This window comes from Lampetra fluviatilis, chromosome 3 (genome assembly GCF_964198595.1).
Source record: "Lampetra fluviatilis chromosome 3, kcLamFluv1.1, whole genome shotgun sequence".
Taxonomy (NCBI): Eukaryota; Metazoa; Chordata; class Hyperoartia; order Petromyzontiformes; family Petromyzontidae; genus Lampetra; species Lampetra fluviatilis.
Window position 1 is genome coordinate 14,411,958 of NC_136277.1, and position 23,561 is coordinate 14,435,518.

Below are 23,561 nucleotides of genomic sequence, written 5' to 3' on the forward strand. Positions count from 1 at the left end.
GCGCCAGGGGCAAGCGTGCGGACACGCGCGTGCACGCAAGCGTGCGGACACGCGCGTGCACGCGAGCGTGCGGACACGCAAGCGCGCGGATACGCAAGCGCGCGGACACGCAAGCGCGCGGACACGCAAGCGCGCGGACACGCAAGCGTGCACGCAAGCGTGCGGACACGCAAGCGCGCGGACACGCAAGCGTGCACGCAAGCGCGCGGACACGCAAGCGCGCGGACACGCAAGCGCGCGGACACGCAAGCGCGCGGACACGCAAGCGCGCGGACACGCAAGCGCGCGGACACGCAAGCGCGCGGACACGCAAGCGTGCGGACACGCAAGCGCGCGGACACGCAAGCGTGCACGCAAGCGCGCGGACACGCAAGCGTGCGGTCACGCGAGCGTGCACGCAAGCGTGCGGACACGCAAGCGCGCGGACACGCAAGCGTGCACGCAAGCGTGCACGCAAGCGCGCGGACACGCAAGCGCGCGGACACGCAAGCGTGCACGCAAGCGTGTGGACACGCAAGCGTGCAGACACGCGCGTGCACGCGAGCGCGCGGACACGCAAGCGCGCGGTCACGCAAGCGTGCACGCAAGCGTGCGGACACGCAAGCGCGCGGACACGCAAGCGTGCGGACACGCGCGTGCACGCAAGCGCGCGGACACGCAAGCGCGCGGACACGCAAGCGTGCGGTCACGCAAGCGTGCGGACACGCAAGCGTGCGGACACGCGCGTGCACGCAAGCGTGCGGACACGCAAGCGTGCGGACACGCAAGCGCGCGGACACGCAAGCGTGCACGCGAGCGCGCGGACACGCAAGCGTGCGGACACGCGCGTGCACGCGAGCGTGCGGACACGCAAGCGCGCACAGGCACTTAATTGGATTTTTGACGACAACAACAAAAGAACGAACATCAAGTGAGCGTGTTAGTGCGGAGACGAATGCTAATCCCGTGCCCTCTGAAGCTGTCACCTTGGGGAGTGTGGAGTGGGAGGGGTGGGAAGCAAGGCGTTGGCTGGCTTGAGTTGAAACTATTTGAAACAATACTCTTTGATTCTTTGAAACAAAAAATGTTTGAGCCAGGTAAGGCCCCCCCCCCCCTCCCCCCCCCCCCGGCTGAGCGATCACAAACGATAGCTCAGCGAAGCGAGCTCATCATCATCATCATCGTCGGCGAAATTTATATCAGCAGCAGCAGCTGTCAAATACTCTGAAAGCATAGAGATGCATAGAGACCCGTGGAGACACACAGAGGCCCATAGAGATACATAGAAACCCTTAGAATCGTAAGAATGATTTATACTAAGAGGAATCCGATGGGCCATGGAGCTCATTCACACGTAGATACATATAGACCCACAGAGATGCATACAGACCCAAAGACTGAACTATTTTACACGCTTCTATTGAACTCACTCTGTCTGTTGTTGTTGTTGTTGTCGTATCCTCAAATCTTGGAACTCTATTTTAACCCACTTCCCAATATGGTATCGACTGCAAACTTAGTATATTTATGTCATACGGATGACAATACTTTCTTCTATCATTCGATACGTTCCATTCATTGGCTACCACATTATGATGAGCTCCCCCCCCCTCTCCTCCCCCTCAACTTGCTTTTAAGGGATTACATCTTGAATCATTGCCTCACTTGATGCAGCTAATCTGGCTGTGACGGTCCCACCTGATGACGGAGACTCGTGCTGCCTCCGAAACGTCGTGATTTTTGTTTTATTTTATTTTTTATTAATTTTAATGTTTTTACCTACGTGACTTTACCGAAAAAACCTAAGAGTATGAATCCTTGCAGTCACGAAAGCTTCAAATCTAGAATCATTTTTTAGATGTCGTGTTTCGGCTTGGGTCTAATTGTCCACGCTCAACTGACGTTGTCTGTAAATGACCACGGCCCCCCTACGTTGTGGCAAGCCACGGGGCCACTTCCTGGAGTCGTGGAGTTTTGCCGTTACGAGTACGGTACATTTCATGAAAGCGTGTTTTTTAAAAAAGTATTATTAAATATTCTTTATTTTTTATTGCAGCATGTAAGACCCGCTGAACTACGCAGCTCTTTTTCAGAAGCGATCATGGCTATAACGGAATGATGGCTCACCGAAGTGGCGTATCATCATCATCATCAGCAGCGTCGTCGTGCAGACATTTATAGGCAGTAGCCAAACATTTCTCATCGCGTGAAGTTGATTCTTAATGCGGAGGGGAAAACCCGGAAGACTCTGAGAAAAATCCACGCGACCACGGAGAGAATATTGAGACGGGTCTACCCAGGTGAGGTAGTTAGCATCTCCTAGCCGCGGAGGTGCCCAATCCACACGACCACCACGGGGAGAGAGAGACACCGCAAACTACAAATATACAGCAGCAGGCGAGGTAATTAACATCTGCCAGCCACCGTGGTGATGATGATGACCGAGAAAGAAAGACGCAAAAATCCAAAATATACAGCAGCAGGCGCCGTCAGGGTCGGGATGGAACCCGCGACCTCCCGCACACCAGGCGAGGTGGTCAACATCTCCCAGCCACCGTGATGATGATGAGCGAGAAAGACGCGAAAATTCAAAATATACAGCAGGCGTCGTCAGGGTCGGGATGGAACCCACGACCTCCCGCACACCAGGCGAGGTGGTTAACATCTCCCAGCCACCGTGGAGGGATGAGCCGAGGCCCTGCAGGTCAGGTCGCGAGCACCGTTTTATTTGCGCGAGCCCCTTCAACGTTAGCCGCGCTAACCAGCCCACTTCCAGACAGCCTCTCCCGGCGAGCCCCCGAGGCAAGGGGGTACATTTCGGTCAGGGGTGGGTGGGGGTTAAACGGAGTTTGCGTTGCCTGGAGAAATGGCCTATAACGACAAGTGACATTTGGAAGTGATAAGCAACGGGGAAAGGTTATGTGCCGCTATACCGCGTGAATTCCGCTTTTATTGGCCAATATCGGGGAATGGACGCCGCTGGTTTTTTTTTTTTGACCCGCGTGGAATTGGAGCGCGGAGGGGTCGGAAGCCGCGGCGTCGCAGAGGGAAATGTTCGCGTGTTCGCGCGATCGCCGATGCGGTGCGGGAGAAGCGGCGGTGGTTGGTGTGGCGGTTAGCCCAGGCCAGAGGTCGCAACCGGGTACCCGATACCCGTACCCTACCCGATACCCGGCTACCCGTACTCAGCCGGGTATGGGTACGGGTACCCGTTCGCGACCCTGTTGTGGCCGGGTACGGGTACGGGTAGGCCGTGAGTCACTGGTGAGTCACCGTTTGTCACTCATTTCCCAACGTCTTGTCTCTTCTCACAATTCAAGTTCCTAAAATCAACCCACCCGCGCATGCAACGTGGCTTCATCCCAGAGGTCGCAATCGGGTACAGCCGGGTACGGGTACCCGTTTGCGACCCTGGTGCGGCCGGGTACGGGTACGGGTAAGGAATCAAAACCCGTTTGCGACCTCTGACCCAGGCTTGGCCACGAACCCGCGGCTACGTCACCGAGGTTCGATTCCCACTGGCGGCCACCACCAACGCCGGCGACGGTTATCCGAACCGATTCCCGGGCCTCATCATCGCCACTGGGGAGACAAAGGCGGCCGGGCGTGGTGCTGGCCACCCGCCCCCTCGTGTGCCGTTCCGGCCTTCGTAGGTGCTCGCTAACAGCACTTGCCCCTACAGTCTGTTAAGGCTACACAGGGGATATTTGTCTTTGTATGTGTGCGCGTGGGGGAGCGGTGGCACAGTGCTTAGCCACCTCTTTTAGCGCTGTTTGTTGAGTTTTCATCCTTCCCGGCGCTGGTTGCTCGCCCGAAACGTTCACGATCGACATCGGCCCCCAATTTTCTCGACGGCAAGTCCCGAGCGCGGCCAGCAACACAAAACTCTGCACCGACGTTCCATTCGGGCGGGCGGGCGGGCGGGAGCTAAAGCGTTGCAGAGAGGTGGCCTGTTTTTCCTTCACTTTAAGGACAAGCGACGCTAATTTTCTTGGCAACGATCCGTAAACTACTGCTGATGAGCACGGCCAGCCGGCGATCGATCTCGCGCGCGCGTGCGCGCGCATCACCCACGTCATTACCCATGATGGCTTTCTTCTTCATCCCCCAGCAGCACCTCACCCCACCCCTCCCCTCCCCCGGCCCCCTTCCCCCACACGCGCAAGGGTCCATCTTCTTGGTTCTTTCGGTAAAGTCACGTAGAAGGGAAGTAATACAATAATAAAAATAAAACATAATGAACATATTATTTTATTTCATTATGTTTTATTTTTATTATTTTATTACTTCCCTTCTACGTGACTTTACCGAAAGAACCAAGAAGATGAATCTCTGCAGTCACGAAAGCTTTAAATCGAAATTTTATTATGTTTTATTTTTATTATTTTATTATTTCCCTTCTACGTGACTTTACCGAAAGAACCAAGAAGATGAATCCCTGCAGTCACGAAAGCTTTACATCGAAATTTCCCTCATCTCGCTCGACGTTCCATCGCCGCGCTCACTGCGCTCACAATCCCAGACGCGTCCCTCTACGTCCCCCCTCCGCCCCCCCGCCCCGCGCTCAACGTCGCTCCTGGGTCCTCTGCGCTGGATCGGAACTCCCTCGTCAACGTCAAGATGGTCAAGCTCGCTCTCACCGTCTTCCGCTCCTCCTTAAGGACCCCCCGTATTTTCTCATCCCCCCCCCCCTCCCTTCCTTGCCCCCCCCCCCCGCCGCCCGCGTCATCGCCGATACCCTCGTCGTCCCCACCGTCATCCTCCACCGACTAGTCCACCTTCACCGAAGTTTCGCCTCGCCGCCACCGCCGCCCTCGCCGCCCTCGCGTGCGCGATCGCCGAGATTCCAGACGGCTCACCCGAAGCGAACGCGCAGGCAGACCAGACCGCCTGCCGGGAACGAGGAATAATCCGCGGCGATTTGGTCGGCGGGCGAGGAGGAAATTGAGCGGGGCGAGAGATTCTGAAGCGGGTCGAGGGTTCGAGGCGACGGTTGACAACTCATCTTCTTGGTTCTCTCGGTAAAGTCACGTAGAAGGGAAGTAATAAAATAAAAAAAATAAAACACAACAAAATAATTCTCACGACGTTTCGGCCACAACGCAAGCAGCCGTCCTCAGGTGAAGAACAGGTCTGTCGAGAAGACAGAGTCTGAATGACAACCCCAGGCTTGGAGCGTCTTTTTAAGCTGGGTTGGAGGAGGGGGGGGGGGGAAGAGCGCCTTGACAACTGTTTGGGGGGGCGGAGGGAGGGGGCAACGGTCGGCCCGAAAACTTGAGCGGGTCCCGAGCGAAGCTTCGAGAGAGGAGCTCGCGAGACTAGGAAAGGAGAAGAGAGCTCAAGGCGAGCAAGCCGGGCCCGAGATGTTGGAGCTGTGTCAATGGAAAGGGTCGGGCGGTCGTTACGCGTTTCCGGCACTTCACCGCGCGCCCGTTTCATCTCGTCCCATGCCACGGCGTGCTTCTGTGCCGTCGTTAATTCACTTTCGGCTAAGGCGCTTTATGAACGCAATTAAGTCAAGTTAGGGATGGATATGCCGACAAAGCACGCGTCTCCTTCACGTATCTGTCACTCCACGTATATTACAATTTGTTTAACAAGTCCCGCCACACGGCACTCTGGGAGTGAGGCCACGTGGCAGATGGGCCGTGTGTTGTGCACTCCCAGAAGGCCGTTAAAGCTGATGGGATGTGTAGGAAAAAAAAATGAAAGAAAGTTTTTCTTCAAGTGGCAGAACAGATACGGGAAAAGCGCGGAGCGTCTGCCGGATTCATTTCGCCATGCTCCTTCTAATCTGCACAACGACGCTAATTGCCGTTGAGTGCGATGCGAGATATCGTTTCCGTCGAACTAGGAGCGGTGTCTGACAGACAGGCCCGTGCCTATGAACGTCTGGCAGCATTGTCTCAAGCGAGCCCGACGCTGCCGATGAGACACTGCATGTTTAAATCGGTGAGACACTGCATGTTGAAATCGGTCCCGGGCTATAAACACTCGGCAGCTCTGCAGCGTTGGTTCCATAACGGGGGAGGCAGGGAACGCATTAGCGGCGGAGGGAGCGGCGTCTGTGCGGGCGCCGAGATGAGGATGGATGGGAGGGAGATGGGGTGAGGGAGGAGGATGGAGGGAGGAGGGGTGAGGGAGGAGCGAGAAGGATGGAGGAGGAGGGGTGAGGGAGGGGGAGGAGGATGGATGGGTGGGAGATGGGGTGAGGGAGGAGGATGAGGGAGGAGGGGTGAGGGAGGAGGATGAGGGAGGAGGGGTGAGCGAGGGGGAGGACGGAGGATGGAGGAGAAGGGGTGAGCGAGGGGGAGGATGGAGGAGGAGGAGAAGGGGTGAGCGAGGGGGAGGATGGAGGAGGAGGGGTGAGGAAGGAGGATGGAGGGAGGAGGAGGGGTGAGGGAGGAGGAGGGAGGATGATGCAGCGGAGGGGAGGATAGAGCGGAGGAGGAGGAGGAGGAAAGGAGTGGGATGGAGGATGGAGGAAGGGAGGCATCAGCGCTTCATTAGCCGTGTTGGGGCGGATTGATCGTCAGCTGTTGAGTCCCGGCGCTCCGCGAATCCGCGCCACGCGCCGGAATCCCGCCGCACCGCTGCGCGGCCACCACCACCACCACCGCCGCCACCACCACCGCCACCACCACCACCACCGCCACCGCCACCTAGGGGTCGGCACGGTTTGGCTCAAACCACCAAACCGCGGTTTGAACCGAACCAAATCGGTTTGGTTTGGCTCTGTTTGAACTGGTTCGGTTTGGTTTGGGGCTACGAAAACCGACTCGGTTTGGCTCGGACAGGGTGGAACCGGCTCAAACTAGTTTGGTTCAAGCCAACTTAAGAGGTTTGGTTTAGCTTAGTTTGGTTTGGTTTTGGTTTGGTTTGGTTCAGTCGTCGCTGGTTTGGTTTGGATTGCTCAATTTGAAACCAGTTTGAGTCGGTTCAAACCGTGCCGACCCCTACCGCCACCACCACCACCGCCGCCACCACCGCCACCGCCACCACCACCACCACCACTGCCACCGCCACCACCACCACCGCCACCACCACCACCACCACCACCGCCGCCGCCGCCGGTGACGGCAAAAGGACGCTTCGTTTGCCATTCCGTAGCCGGCACCTCTCGCCCGTCTACCGGTGAGACGCTGACTTGAGATTAGAGAGCCGGGAATAGAACCACCCCACCCCACCCCACACCACCGCACGCCACCCCAACCTCAACAGCTAAATAACAACAATTCTGAGAAATCATAAAACAAACGGATGAAGACGCAACGGTTCGTCGGCACGACTGACGAGAGAGGCCAAAGACACCGGGGCACTGGGAAAGCATCGCTGGCAGAAGGATTACTTGCGACTGACTACACGTGTACCCAAAGATTGACCAACATATCTTCTTCCTAACCTGGGGGCACCCCCTGGGTGTGTGCGAGATGCCCCTTCCTGGGCGTGTGCGTGACGTGGCCAGATGTTATTTTTGAGAAGAATCGAAAAGACAAGTTCAGCACGGGGCAACTTTGTTTCATTGAAAAAAATGTTTTTCCAATTGAGAACCAAAGGAGTGCAAGGCTGCACTCAAGGTTAAGAACCACTGCACTACATTATACACTACACTACTATACACTACACTTCACACTACACTTGACACTATACATTACACAACTATACACTACACTATACACTACTATACACTATACTACTCTACACTACACTACTATACACTACAATTCACACTACACTTTACACTATACATTACACAACTATACACTACACTATACACTACTATACACTATACTACTCTACATTACACTACTATACACTACACTAATATATCCTACACTATACACTACCATACACTACACTATACACTACAATTCACACTACACTTTACACTACACATTACACAACTGTACACTACACTATAATACACTATACTACTCTACATTACACTACTATACACTACACTATACACTACTATACACTACACTATACACTACATTATAATACACTATACTACTCTACATTACACTACTATACACTACACTATACACTACACTACTATAGACTACACTATACACTACTATACACTACACTATACACTACACCAATATATACTACACTATACACTACTATACATTATACTACTCTACATTACACTAATATACACTACACTATACACTACACCAATATATACTACACTATACACTACTATACACTATACTACTCTACATTACACTACTATACACTACACTATACACTACTATACACTACACTATACACTATACTACTCTATATTACACTACTATACACTACACTATACACTACACTATACACTACACTATACTCTACATTACACTACTATACACTACACTATACACTACACTACTATAGACTACACTATACACTACTATACACTACACTATACACTACACCAATATATACTACACTATACACTACTATACACTACACCAATATATACTACACTATACACTACTATACATTATACTACTCTACATTACACTACTATACACTACACTATACACTACACCAATATATACTACACTATACACTACTATACACTATACTACTCTACATTACACTACTATACACTACACTATACACTACACTATACACTACACTATATACTATACTACTCTATATTACACTACACTATACACTACACTATACACTACACTATACACTATAATGCCTCGGGGTGTGGTGGGGGGGTAGAGTGGCAAAACACGCACGAGAAAATTGAGCGACGGAAAGTTGATGTCACAGAGCCACAGCCGAGGTCCATTCGAGTGAGCGGGGAAAGCCCCCCCCCCCCTTTCCTCCCCCCCCCCCTCTCCCCCCCCCCCCCCCTTTCCTCCCCCCACCTTCCTCCCCCCCACTCGCCCAGAAGAAGAGGGAGCGATGCTCGTTGTGTGACGACGGCCGAACCGGTTTTTATTAAATCCTTTATATTAAGTTCGCTTGCTTGCTTGCGCGCTTAGGACCGTGCAAATCTTTCGCTCGTTTTTTAACCCACTTCCCGTGATCCAATCGAGCTGACATTTTGCACACAGACTCGTTGTGCGTGACAATTTATTTTCGTGAAAATGTTTTTCCAAAATTTTACACTTTTTAGGAATTTTTTTTATATATTTAATTACCAATTGCTTAATGGTGGCAGCCATTCATCTGACCCATAGGTGGCAGCCATCTCAAGCCAGAGGACGAGAGGACTCTAGCCGCCCCGATGCCACGCATATAAAGGATTTATAGTGAAAAACTTTGTTTTTACGGGTTTACTTGTTTTTATTCTGAGAGAGCTGCAATTTAGTCGAATTGAATCAGAATATTGGATTCGTCCTGGAGGAAGAATCCGATGAGCTCCAATGATAATAATTAGATTTAGATCGCGGCTTTTCATCAAGGATCTTAAAGTGCCGTACACGACACAGCAGCAGCAGCAGACACTCAGCATGAAAGCAATCATATCACAAAAACATTTTAAGAATCACGTACTCAAATTCGACTTAAAAGTTTAACGAGCGGAAACGTACAAATAGGTTTTCAAGGCGGATTTTTTTAAATTGTCCGCAGACTCGGATCTTAGGGACCTTGAGGGGACACGACACGTGGGTGCAACGTGTCAATGATGTTGGCTGCAGAAAGGTGGTTCACTGCTTTGTAAGTTAACCAGAGGATTCTAAAAGTGTATTCTACGTGAAGACAATGCGGGGAGGCCAAAACGAGCGTAATTTGACGTGGGGAAGGTGTTTTCGTGAACACCCGAGCAGCTGCATTCATTTTCATTTCATTTCATTTATTAGGTATAGCCCTGTGAGCCATTCGGCTCTTGAATCGGGTGCAACCGCAACAAACAAAAAACATGAACAAGAAAACATCTTAAAGTGACTTTGCGTAAACAGAAAAATCCAGGAAACAAGCATAACCCGTAAAAACAAAGTTTTTCACTATAAATCCTTTTATACGCGTGGCGGCTAGAGTCCTCTCTTTAAACAGGGGGTGGAAGACCTCTAGAGCCTCGAGTGTATAATGAGTTGATGGGTATCAGGGCCCCGTGCTCGCCAATCACTGCCGGAGGAGAAAGAAAGAAAGACAGAGAGAGAGATATTCGTAGCATAATTAGATTTTCCACTTAATCTGGCACGCCCCCCCCACCCCCTACACGTCTAAGATATTAAAAAAAACCGCTTATACACCATGTGGGTTGAGTGACACGCGTTAGGCCTTGACATCTCAAGAGACGTGATGTAGCGAGCACCCTCTTCGTCGGTTTTCACCGCTGGTGGATGAGCCACCTCTCCGCACTGCGTTTGGTGATGATGGGGGGAGGGAGTGGGGTAGGGGGGGGGGTGGAGTTTGACCATACTTCACCACGTCGGTTAGTGAAATGAGGTGGGGTGATGGGGGTTATCCCAGGATCACACGCGACGCCGTGGCCAGGAAATGAAATCTGCCAACAACACGGGAGCTGTGCTAAGATAACACCAAACGGACACACACACACCGATTGCGAGACATCAAGTCTGGATTAACCGCACATTATACTTGTGCGGTACAACATGCAAAGACAAGCATGCTTTGAAAAACAAGTAAAAATGCGGGCTTATCGCTGCGTGGAAATGTATAGCAGCAGCCAAATATCTCGAAACGCGTGACGTTCATTCGAAATGTGGAGGTGGAAAAACCGGAGGACCCGGAGAAAAATCCACGCGACCACGGGGGGAGAGAGAGAGAGACACGCAAACTCCAAATATACAGCAGCAGGTGTCAGGGTTGGGATCGAACCCACGACCTCCTGTATACCAGGCGAGGTAGTTAACATCTCCTAGCCACCGCGATGATGAGGGAGAGAGAGAGACACGCACACTCCAGATATACAGCAGCAGGCATCGTCAGGGTCGGGATCGAAGGCACGACCTCCTGTATACCAGGCGAAGTAGTTAACATCTCCTAGCCACCGTGATGATGATGAGAGAGAGACACGCAAACTCCACATATACAACAGCAGCAGGCATCGTCAGGGTCGGGATCGAACCCACGACCTCCTGTATACCAGGCGAGGTAGTTAACATCTCCCAGCCACCGTGGTGATGATGAGAGAGAGAGACACGCAAACTCCAAATATACAGCAGCAGGCATCGTCACGGTCGGGATCGAACCCTACGACCTCCTGTGTACCAGGCGAGGTAGTTAACATCTCCCAGCCACCGTGACCGCTCAAAGCGGACGACGGAAAAAAGACAGAAGCGGGAGGTCAACGAGCCACGGGCTGACACTGTTGCCACTCACCGCCACCCACCCACCCACTGCCACCCACCCACTGCCATCCCCCACCGCCACCCCCACACCACCACCCACCCACTCACCGCCACCCACCCACTCACTGCCACCCACCCACCCACTGCCACCCACCCACTGCCACCCCCCACCGCCACCCCCACACCACCACCCACCCACCCACTCACCGCCACCCACCCACTCACCGCCACCCACCCACCCACTGCCACCCCCCCACTCACCGCCACCCACCCCCCCACCGCCACACACCGCCACCCACCCACCCACCGCCACCCACCCACTACCACCCCCCCACTCACCGCCACCCACCCACCGCCACCCCCCCACCGACCCCGCTCCCGATAACGAGCCTCCGTCACGAGCACGCCTCGTTCTGCTGAAGCTGCCCGTCTCGAGCAAGTGCCACTAATTACAATCATTACACACGCGGCTCTGATTGACGCTGCCCTAGACATCGCTGCTGCCCCCCCCCACCCCTCACCCCGCCCCAAAGCCAAAGCTCCCCCGTATAGCCTGAACAGACTGTTGGGGCAAGTGCTTACGAAGGCCGGCACGGCACGGCACGCGAGTGGACGGTGGGTGGCGTTGTCTGTCAGACACCGCCGCACACTCGAAGTCATTTGAGGCTGAGTCGACCTAGGGGACGAGGCCCGGGTTACCGGTTCAGATGATCGCCAACGGCGTGGGCGGTCGGCCGTGAGCGCTGCGCCACCGCTCCCCCCCCCCCTCGGCTTCCTTGACATCTACAATCGCCTAATGGAGGAGCCCCCCCTCCCCAACTCCTCCCCCCGCAGTGTGGCACCCTAACCCCGGCGTGTTTTAGCAGCTGATCGTTAGGCTGATTGAGCAAGCGCCAAAGTGGTTTTAAATCAGGAACGGGATAAGGGAGGAGGAGGAGGAGGAGAGGTGGGGGGGGGAGAGAAAAAAATGGAAGGTTCAAAAGCCCCCCCCCCACCCCCGCCACTCGCCCCCCCCCCCCCTATTAAAAAGTCCTCTCGACAATCATCGCTGTCGCTACACCTCATCATCATCACCCTTCGGGCACCGTAACCGCCGCCGTTTTGTCCGAGTGAGTGAGTGGTGGTGGTGGAGGTGTTAAGGAGCGTGGGGGTTGTGATAGTGGGTGGGGGGATGGTGTGGGGGCTTTGAGTGCGCATCTCACTCTGTCTGTCTCTCTGCGCCTCTGTGTGTCTCTGTGTGTCTCTGTCTCTCCTCTGCATCTCCTCTGTATCTCTGTGTCTCTCTGTGTGTCTCTCTGCGTCTCTGTGTGTCTCTGTCTCTCCTCTGTGTCTCTGTCTCTCTCTTTGTGTCTCTCTGCGTCTCTGTGTGTCTCTGTCTCTCTCTGTCTCTCCTCTGCATCTCCTCTGTATCTCTGTGTCTCTGTCTCTCCTCTGTGTCTCTGTCTCTCTCTCTGCGTCTCTGTGTGTCTCTGTGTGTCTCTGTCTCTCTCTGTCTCTCCTCTGCATCTCCTCTGTATCTCTGTGTCTCTGTCTCTCTCTGTGTGTCTCTCTGCGTCTCTGTGTGTCTCTGTCTCTCCTCTGTGTCTCTGTCTCTCTCTTTGTGTCTCTCTGTCTCTCCTCTGTCTCTCTGTGTCTACCTCTCTCTTTCTGTGTCTTTCTGTTTCTCTCTCTCTGTGTGTCTCTCTATGTGTGTCTCTCTGTGTCTCTGTCTCTCTCTGTGTGTCTCTCTGTCTCTCTGTGTGTCTCTGTCTCTCTGTCTCTCCTCTGTCTCTCTCTGTCTCTCTCTGTGTCTCTCTGCGTCTCTGTGTGTCTCTGTCTCTCCTCTGTGTCTCTGTCTCTCTTTGTGTGTCTCTCTCTGTCTCTCCTCTGCCTCTCTCTCTGTCTCTCTCTGTGTGTCTCTCTGTCTCTCTGTGTGTCTCTGTCTCTCTCTGTCTCTCCTCTGTCTCTCTCTGTCTCTCTCTGTGTCTCTCTGCGTCTCTGTGTGTCTCTGTCTCTCCTCTGTGTCTCTGTCTCTCTCTGTGTCTCTCTCTGTCTCTCCTCTGCCTCTCTCTCTGTCTCTCTGTCTCTCTCTGTGTGTCTCTCTGTCTCTCTCTGTCTCTCTCTGTCTCTCCTCTGTCTCTCTCTGTCTCTCTCTGTCTCTCTGCGTCTCTGTGTGTCTCTGTCTCTATCTGTCTCTATCTGTCTCTCTCTGTCTCTCCTCTGTCTCTGTCTCTCTCTGTCTCTCTCTGTGTCTCTCTGTGTGCCTCTGTCTCTCCTCTGCATCTTCTCTGTCTCTCTGTGTCTCCGTCTCTCTGTGTCTCTCTCTGTGTGTCTCTCTGTCTCTCCTCTGCCTCTCCTCTCTCTGTGTGTCTCTCTGTCTCTCTCTGTCTCTCTCTGTGTCTCTGTGTGTCTCTCTGTCTCTCCTCTGCCTCTCCTCTCTCTCTGTGTCTCTCTGTCTCTCTCTCTGTCTCTCTCTGTGTCTCTCTCTGTGCGTCTCTCTCTGCCTCTCTCTCTCTGTGTGTCTCTCTCTGTGTGTCTCTCTGTCTCTCCTCTGCCTCTCTCTCTCTCTCTCTGTCTCTCTCTGTGTCTCTCTCTGTGTGTCTCTCTGTGTGTCTCTCTGTCTCTCCTCTGCCTCTCTCTCTCTCTCTGTCTCTCTCTCTGTCTCTCTCTCTGTCTCTCTCTGTGTCTCTCTCTGTGCGTCTCTCTCTGCCTCTCTCTCTCTGTGTGTCTCTCTCTGTGTGTCTCTCTGTCTCTCCTCTGCCTCTCTCTCTCTCTCTGTCTCTCTCTGTCTCTCTCTGTGTCTCTCTCTGTGTGTCTCTCTCTGCCTCTCTCTCTCTCTGTCTCTCTGTCCTCCCTCACTCTCGCGCGTGTGGCTCCCCCCCCCCCCCGATGTGCCGTGCGCTGGCGAAGGCGTCCGCGAGGGTAGAGGCTTGACCGCCGCGTGTGGCTGACAGCGCTTTGCCCTCTACGCGATTGTGGTCCCCTACCCCCCCCAACCCTCTCCCCACGCCGTGTAACGGTGAGCGGTTAAAGGGCAACTGAGCAAGGCAATTGTCACGAGAAACCCGCGGTGATGTGACGCGCGACCTAACACGCAGCAGGGCAACCGGCGCGTCGGGACGTGACGGGAGCTCTCCAAGGTGTCTCTTTATCTCTCCATCGGTCTCCCTCCCTCTGTCTCCCCCTCTCTCTTTCGATCTCTCTCTCGATTCGGCGAGCTTCTGCGACGGCAGTGGCGGGAGCAGCGACGCGGTACGTTAATTGGGAGGTGGTGGTGGCGCAGGGTGGGGGGGGATTCTTCACGTTCTGCAGATGTAGATGCCACTGGTTCTTCACGTTCTGCAGATGTAGATGCCACTGGTTCTTCACGTTCTGCAGATGTAGATGCCACTGGTTCTTCACGTTCTGTAGATGTAGATGCCACTGGTTCTTCACGTTCTGCAGATGTAGATGCCACTGGTTCTTCACGGTCTGTAGATGTAGATGCCACTGGTTCTTCACGGTCTGTAGATGTAGATGCCACTGATTCTTCACGTTCTGTAGATGTAGATGCCACTGGTTCTTCACGGTCTGTAGATGTAGATGCCACTGGTTCTTCACGTTCTGTAGATGTAGATGCCACTGATTCTTCACGTTCTGTAGATGTAGATGCCACTGGTTCTTCACGGTCTGTAGATGTAGATGCCACTGATTCTTCACGTTCTGTAGATGTAGATGCCACTGGTTCTTCACGTTCTGCAGATGTAGATGCCACTGGTTCTTCACGTTCTGCAGATGTAGATGCCACTGGTTCTTCACGTTCTGTAGATGTAGATGCCACTGGTTCTTCACGTTCTGCAGATGTAGATGCCACTGGTTCTTCACGGTCTGTAGATGTAGATGCCACTGGTTCTTCACGGTCTGTAGATGTAGATGCCACTGATTCTTCACGTTCTGTAGATGTAGATGCCACTGGTTCTTCACGGTCTGTAGATGTAGATGCCACTGGTTCTTCACGTTCTGTAGATGTAGATGCCACTGATTCTTCACGTTCTGTAGATGTAGATGCCACTGGTTCTTCACGGTCTGTAGATGTAGATGCCACTGATTCTTCACGTTCTGTAGATGTAGATGCCACTGATTCTTCACGTTCTGTAGATGTAGATGCCACTGGTTCTTCACGGTCTGCAGATGTAGATGCCACTGATTCTTCACGTTCTGCAGATGTAGATGCCACTGGTTCTTCACGTTCTGCAGATGTAGATGCCACTGGTTCTTCACGTTCTGCAGATGTAGATGCCACTGGTTCTTCACATTCTGCAGATGTAGATGCCACTGGTTCTTCACGTTCTGCAGATGTAGATGCCACTGGTTCTTCACGATCTGTAGATGTAGATGCCACTGGTTCTTCACGTTCTGCAGATGTAGATGCCACTGGTTCTTCACGTTCTGCAGATGTAGATGCCACTGGTTCTTCACGATCTGTAGATGTAGATGCCACTGGTTCTTCACGTTCTGCAGATGTAGATGCCACTGGTTCTTCACGTTCTGCAGATGTAGATGCCACTGATTCTTCACGTCCTGCAGATGTAGATGCCACTGGTTCTTCACATTCTGCAGATGTAGATGCCACTGGTTCTTCACGTTCTGCAGATGTAGATGCCACTGGTTCTTCACATTCTGTAGATGTAGATGCCACTGGTTCTTCACGTCCTGCAGATGTAGATGCCACTGGTTCTTCACATTCTGTAGATGTAGATGCCACTGGTTCTTCACGTTCTGCAGATGTAGATGCCACTGGTTCTTCACATTCTGTAGATGTAGATGCCACTGGTTCTTCACGTTCTGCAGATGTAGATGCCACTGGTTCTTCACGTTCTGCAGATGCAGATGCCACTGGTTCTTCACGTTCTGCAGATGTAGATGCCACTGGTTCTTCACATTCTGCAGATGTAGATGCCACTGGTTCTTCACGTTCTGCAGATGTAGATGCCACTGGTTCTTCACGTCCTGCAGATGTAGATGACACTGGTTCTTCACATTCTACAGATGTAGATGCCACTGGTTCTTCACATTCTGCAGATGTAGATGCCACTGGTTCTTCACGTTCTGCAGATGTAGATGCCACTGGTTCTTCACGTTCTGCAGATGTAGATGACACTGGTTCTTCACATTCTGCAGATGTAGATGCCACTGGTTCTTCACGTTCTGTAGATGTAGATGCCACTGGTTCTTCACGTTCTGCAGATGTAGATGCCACTGGTTCTTCACATTCTGCAGATGTAGATGCCACTGGTTCTTCACGTTCTGTAGATGTAGATGCCACTGGTTCTTCAAGTTCTGCAGATGTAGATGCCACTGGTTCTTCACGTTCTGCAGATGTAGATGCCACTGGTTCTTCACGTTCTGTAGATGTAGATGCCACTGGTTCTTCACGTTCTGCAGATGTAGATGCCACTGGTTCTTCACGTTCTGCAGATGTAGATGCCACTGGTTCTTCACGATCTGCAGATGTAGATGCCACTGGTTCTTCACGATCTGCAGATGTAGATGCCACTGATTCTTCACGTTCTGTAGATGTAGATGCCACTGGTTCTTCACGTTCTGCAGATGTAGATGCCACTGGTTCTTCACGATCTGCAGATGTAGATGCCACTGGTTCTTCACGATCTGCAGATGTAGATGCCACTGGTTCTTCACGTCCTGCAGATGTAGATGCCACTGATTCTTCACGTTCTGTAGATGTAGATGCCACTGGTTCTTCACGATCTGCAGATGTAGATGCCACTGGTTCTTCACGTTCTGCAGATCTAGATGCCACTGGTTCTTCACGTCCTGCAGATGTAGATGCCACTGGTTCTTCACGTCCTGCAGATGTAGATGCCACTGGTTCTTCACGTTCTGCAGATGTAGATGCCACTGGTTCTTCATGTTCTGCAGATGTAGATGCCACTGTTTATTCACGTTCAGCAGATATAGATGCCACTGATTCGTCGCGTTCTACAGATGTAGATGCCACTGGTTCTTCACGTTCTGCAGATGTAGATGCCACTGGTTCGTCACGTTCTGTAGATGTAGATGCCACTGGTTCTTCACGTTCTACAGATGTAGATGCCACTGGTTCTTCACGATCTGCAGATGTAGATGCCACTGGTTCTTCACGATCTGGAGATTTACATGCCACTGGTTCTTCAAGTTCTGCAGATGTAGATGTCACTGATTCTTCACGTTCTGCAGATGTAGATGCCACTGGTTCTTCACGTCCTGCAGATGTAGATGCCACTGGTTCTTCATGTTCTGTAGATGCCACTGGTTCTTCACGTTCTGCAGATGTAGATGCCACTGGTTCGTCACGTTCTGTAGATGTAGATGCCACTGGTTCTTCACGTCCTGCAGATGTAGATGCCACTGGTTCTTCACGTTCTGCAGATGTAGATGCCACTGGTTCTTCACGTCCTGCAGATGTAGATGCCACTGGTTCTTCATGTTCTGTAGATGCCACTGGTTCTTCACGTTCTGCAGATGTAGATGCCACTGGTTCTTCACGTCCTGCAGATGTAGATGCCACTGGTTCTTCACGTTCTACAGATGCAGATGCCACTGGTTCTTCACGTTCTACAAATGTAGATGCCACCACCGCCATCTGTTTTGTGGCGGTTGAAATTACGACTCTCGGTCCGATTGGGCAACTGGACATTACAGACCAAGTTTGTTCGTATCTCTGAAATAATGTTTGTAAGTCGAGGAGTCCGTGTATATCTCTTTATGGTCTTGTAGAGACCAGAATTCGAGGTAACTACTGTATTGGTTCTGCTCATGGTCGATATCCCCCCTCCCGCCATCCCCTTTTTAAATCCTTTATATTAAGTTCACTTGCTTGCTTGCGCGCTTACGACCGTGCAAATCTTTCGGTCGTTTTTTAACCCACTTCCCGTGATCCAATCGAGCTGACATTTTGCACACAGACTCGTTGTGCGTGACAATGTATTTTCGTGAAAAAAATGTTCTACAATTTTACACTTTTTAGGAATTTTTTTTAAATATTTAATTACCAATTGCTTAATGGTGGCAGGCAATCATCTGACCCATAGGTGGCAGCCATCTCAAGCCAGAGGACGAGAGGACTCTAGCCGCCCGTTTCAAAGACCAATGTCCTTATATACAACTTTCCTTATATTTAATTTAAAATCCCAATGTGATAAAAATGAAACTCTTACTCAAGAAAAAACAGAAATGAATAATAAAATAAAACCGATGCCACGCATATAAAGGATTTATAATGAAAAACTTTTTTTTACGGGTTAATTTTTTTCTGATTGGCTAATATATCTTGCATGATCGATAATTTGCTTGTAGTCTGTTCTTATCGTATGTATGTTGAACTTCTTTAACACCAAGTGTCTGCGTGAGTCTATGGGTCTCTGCGTGAGTCTATGGGTCTCTGTGTGAGTCTATGGGTCCCTGTGTGAGTGTATGGGTCTCTGCTGTGTGAGTCTATGGGTCTATGTGTGAGTCTATGAGTCTCTGTGTGAGTCTGTGGGTCTCTGCTGTGTGAGTCTATGGGTATCTGTGTGAGTCTATGGATCTCTATGAGTGTATGGGTTTCTGCCGTGTGAGTCTATAGGTCTCTGTGTGAGTTTATGGGTTTCTGTGTGAGTTTATGGGTTTCTGTGTGAGTCTATGGGTCTCTGTGTGAGTCTATGGGTCTCTGTGTGAGTCTATGGGTATCTGTGAGAGTCTTTGGGTCTCTGTGTGAGTCTATGGGTCTCTGTGTAAGTCTATGGGTCTATGTGTGAGTCTACGGGTCTCTGTGTGAGTCTACGTATGTACGTTGAACTTCTTTCGCACCGTACGTAGCCAACCGCGCTAATCAGAGGTGCGGGGGAGGACGAAGGACAACAAACTAAACACAACAACAAGAAGCAGTTCTCAAGAAATACCTTTTCAATCCGTGCATAGCTCCCATTGGCTTCCTAACATCGGGGTCAGAGAGCGTTCCAGACGGCCGCGGAAACGTGACGATGCGGTGACCGCCGTCTTTGTTCGACGGTTCGCCAAACGCCGCCGCCGCCGCTGCCGCCGCGAGAACGACCGGAGTTTGCGTGACGACGGTGATCATGGCATTGCAGCGGGGCCCTATTGCATTCGGACACTCGAAAGCAGCCACACCGCCGCTCTAACCCCCCCACCCCCCGCCGCTCCAAGTCGACGCCAGCTGGCTGCTCGGATATCATCTTGACGTGAGATTGTATCCTCCGGAGGCAGCGCGCAGCGTCCTCGGAGTGAAAACAGCGCTCGGTGGTTCCCCCCCCCCCAGGGCGTGATTTATGGGGGTTGGTGGAAATCGTTTTTTTTCTGACCACATTCTGGTCGATAAATAGCGACAACAACAACAACAACAAAAACACGCCGCTCTTTTTCTGTTGACTTGCCCGTTTTGTTCATTGAACCGGGACGGTGGTGGTGGCGGTGGTGGTGGCGGTGGTGGTGGTGACGGTGGTGGCGGCGGCAGCAATGGTGGCGCTGGCGGTGGTGGTGGCTGTGGTGGCGGTGGCGGCGGTGTTGGTGGTGATGGTGGCGGCGGTGGTGGTGGCAATAGTGATGGAGGCGGCGGTGGTGACGGCGGTGGTGGCGGCAGTGGTGGTGGCGGTGGTGGTGGTGGCGGTGGTGGTGATGGTGGTGGTAGCGGTGGTGGTGGCGGCGGCGGCAGCAATGGTGGCGCTGGCGGTGGTGGTGGCTGTGGTGGCGGTGGTGGCGGTGCTGGTGGTGATGGTGGCGGCAGTGGTGGTGGCAATAGTGATGGAGGCGGCGGTGGTGGCGGTGGAGGTGGCAGCAGTGGTGGTGGCGGTGGTGGTGGCGGCGGTGGCGGCAGTAGTGGTGACGGTGGTGGCAGTGGTGGTGGCGGCAGTGGTGGTGGTGGCGGCAGTAGTGGTGACGGCAGTGGTGGTGGCGGCGGTGGTGGCAGTGGTGGCTACGCTGCTGCTCCACGTGGCGGCCTGTGAGTCGGCGCTCCGGGAGCAGCAGCAGCAGCAGCAGTAGAGGGTTGGTGGATCACCACCGCGCAGATGCTGCTGTGAACCTCCCCTCCCTGTGGGGGCGCCCGGGAGGTGCCCGCCCCCCTTGGCTCGCCGGCAAGCAGATGTGGACCCCCCCACCTGTTCTGTCTGCGTGGGATAGAGCGTTCCTCCCTCACACGCACGGCGTGGGTGTTCTCCGAGTGCTCCGGTTTCCTCCCGCAACTCAACACCTTCATACGTAGAGGGCGCCAGAGCTCAGTGCGGGTGGGGCTGCTGCTGCTGCTGCCTCCCCGCTCCTCGTATGTGGTGCCTCCTCCTCCTGGCGCCTCTGAAGTCGTCCTCTCTCTCTCTTTGAGTCGTCCTTTTTCTGAGTCGTCCTCTCTCTCTCTCTAAGTCGTCCTCCTCTTCACGATCTGCAGATGTAGATGCCATTGGTTCTTCACGTTCTGCAGATGTAGATGCCACTGGTTCTTCACGTTCTGCAGATGTAGATGCCACTGGTTCTTCACGTTCTGCAGATGTAGATGCCACTGGTTCTTCACGTTCTGCAGATGTAGATGCCACTGGTTCTTCACGTTCTACAGATGTAGATGCCACTGGTTCTTCACGTTCTGTAGATGTAGATGCCACTGGTTCTTCACGTTCTACAGATGTAGATGCCACTGATTCTTCACGTTCTGTAGATGTAGATGCCACTGGTTCTTCACGATCTGCAGATGTAGATGCCACTGGTTCTTCACGTTCTGCAGATGTAGATGCCACTGGTTCTTCACGTTCTGCAGATGTAGATGCCACTGGTTCTTCACGTTCTGTAGATGTAGATGCCACTGGTTCTTCACGTTCTACAGATGTAGATGCCACTGGTTCTTCACGTTCTGTAGATGTAGATGCCACTGGTTCTTCACGTTCTACAGATGTAGATGCCACTGGTTCTTCACGTTCTGCAGATGTAGATGCCACTGGTTCTTCACGTTCTGCAGATGTAGATGCCACTGGTTCTTTACTTCCTGCAGATATGATTGCCACTGTTTCTTCACCACCGCCATCTACTGCGCGGCGGTTGAACTTACAACTTTCGGTCCGAACGAGCAACTGGATGTACGGACCAGGGTTGTTCGTATGTCTGAAAGTTCGCAAGTTGAATTTACGCAAGTAGAGGAGAGTTTCCCCCTTGCTTGCCTGTGGCAGCGCTACGAAACCCACGGGGCATTGTTCACGGCTGCTGGACGGTTGCTGTTTTTCCAAGACGAATGAGGCCGTATCTGTGAGATATCGCTCATGCCCCCTCCTCCCTCCCTCCCTTACGCAGAAGTTCCCAGCTCCGGGGATAATGGCTCAGTGTCTAAACACTGCAGCCAATGCCCTTGAGAGATAGCTAGACCCAGGGTTTAAAGTTTAGTCTTCAGAGATTATCACTCAGGGTCTGAACACTGCAGTCAGTGCCCTTGAGAGATAGCTAGACCCAGGGTTTAAAGTTTAGTCTTCAGAGATTATCACTCAGGGTCTGAACACTGCAGTCAGTGCCCTTGAGAGATAGCTAGACCCAGGGTTTAAAGTTTAGTCTTCAGAGATTATCACTCAGGGTCTGAACACTGCAGTCAGTGCCCTTGAGAGATAACTAGAGCCAGGGTTTAAAGTTTAGTCTTCAGAGATTATCACTCAGGGTCTGAACACTGCAGCCAGTGCCCTTGAGAGATAACTAGACCCAGGGTTTAAAGTTTAGTCTTCAGAGATTATCACTCAGGGTCTGAACACTGCAGTCAGTGCCCTTGAGAGATAACTAGACCCAGGGTTTAAAGTTTAGTCTTCAGAGATTATCACTCAGGGTCTGAACACTGCAGTCAGTGCCCTTGAGAGATAACCAGGCCCAGGGTTTAAAGTTTAGTCTTCAGAGATTATCACTCAGGGTCTGAACACTGCAGTCAGTGCCCTTGAGAGATAACCAGGCCCAGGGTTTAAAGTTTAGTCTTCAGAGATTATCACTCAGGGTCTGAACACTGCAGCCAGTGCCCTTGAGAGATAACTAGACCCAGGGTTTAAAGTTTAGTCTTCAGAGATGATCACTCAGGGTCTGAACACTGCAGCCAGTGCCCTTGAGAGATAACTAGACCCAGGGTTTAAAGTTTAGTCTTCAGAGATGATCACTCAGGGTCTGAACACTGCAGCCAGTGCCCTTGAGAGATAACTAGACCCAGGGTTTAAAGTTTAGTCTTCAGAGATTATCACTCAGGGTCTGAACACTGCAGCCAGTGCCCTTGAGAGATAACTAGACCCAGGGTTTAAAGTTTAGTCTTCAGAGATTATCACTCAGGGTCTTAATACTGCAGTCAGTGCCCTTGAGAGATAACTAGACCCAGGGTTTAAAGTTTAGTCTTCAGAGATTATCACTCAGGGTCTGAACACTGCAGTCAGTGAGAGATGATCAGGCCCAGGGCTCGAACCTACACTTGCGAGTTTATGGCTCAGTGTCGTAACACTGCAGCCAGTACTCTGACAGTTAACCAGGTCTAGGGCTTGAACTAAGACGTATTGTTGCATCAATGCAGCCCAACATGAGCCTCCTGAGAGAGAGAGAGAGAGGTGCCAACTTCAGAAAACTGAAGCCTGGTTCTGAAGAGGTCCTAGCTTGTGCCATTTAACACATCCTCTGAGAGACTAACAGGTACAGGGGTTGAACCTAGACGTCGGAGTTTCTAGCTCGATGGCACAACGCAGCAACCCAGTGCTCCAGGCCCAAGACTTCCGAGGGTCGGTTCTGGCTCGTGAAATCAAAATCTTGATTTAGACTGGATTTCGATCGGATCATTGGGGTTTATTAGTAATACATCGGCATTTTGCGACCCCCACTGCCACTGTGTGGCATATTATTACGTGCCAGGGACTCTATGAGATGATAAGACAATAGTCTGAGTCCATAATTGGCAATAAGTAACGGCAAAGCAGTTATAAGTGACTCACAGAATTGTGCGCAGTTGCGTATACAGGACACGACTTCCCTGAAGGCAAACACCTTCAGCGAGCGCGATGCCGATCACACGACGCGGTTCGAATTCGACCCTCGATCGATGACTGCGCCATCGCCGCACACACGTCGAATAAAAAGCAAGGGACAAGTCCTTACTCACTAACAACTCCTCTATCTTTCGATTTAAAGCTTTCGTGACTGCAGGGATTCATCTTCTTAGTTCTTTCGGTAAAGTCACGTAGAAGGGAAATAATAAAATAATACAAATAAAACATAATAAAATATTTCTCACGACGTTTCGGCCACAACGCAAGCAGCCGTCCTCAGGTGAAGAAACAGGGCTGTCGGAAAGACGTTGTGGCTGAAACG

The 23,561-nt window shown here is 52.0% G+C and overlaps 1 protein-coding gene across 5 annotated transcripts in view; it reads right to left on the bottom strand.

Annotated features, from left to right (window-relative positions):
- The window catches only part of LOC144953170 (receptor-type tyrosine-protein phosphatase S-like), a 255,168-nt gene that overhangs the window by 50,258 nt on the left and 181,349 nt on the right, over positions 1-23,561 (bottom strand). The gene's annotated exons all lie outside the window — the stretch shown is intronic.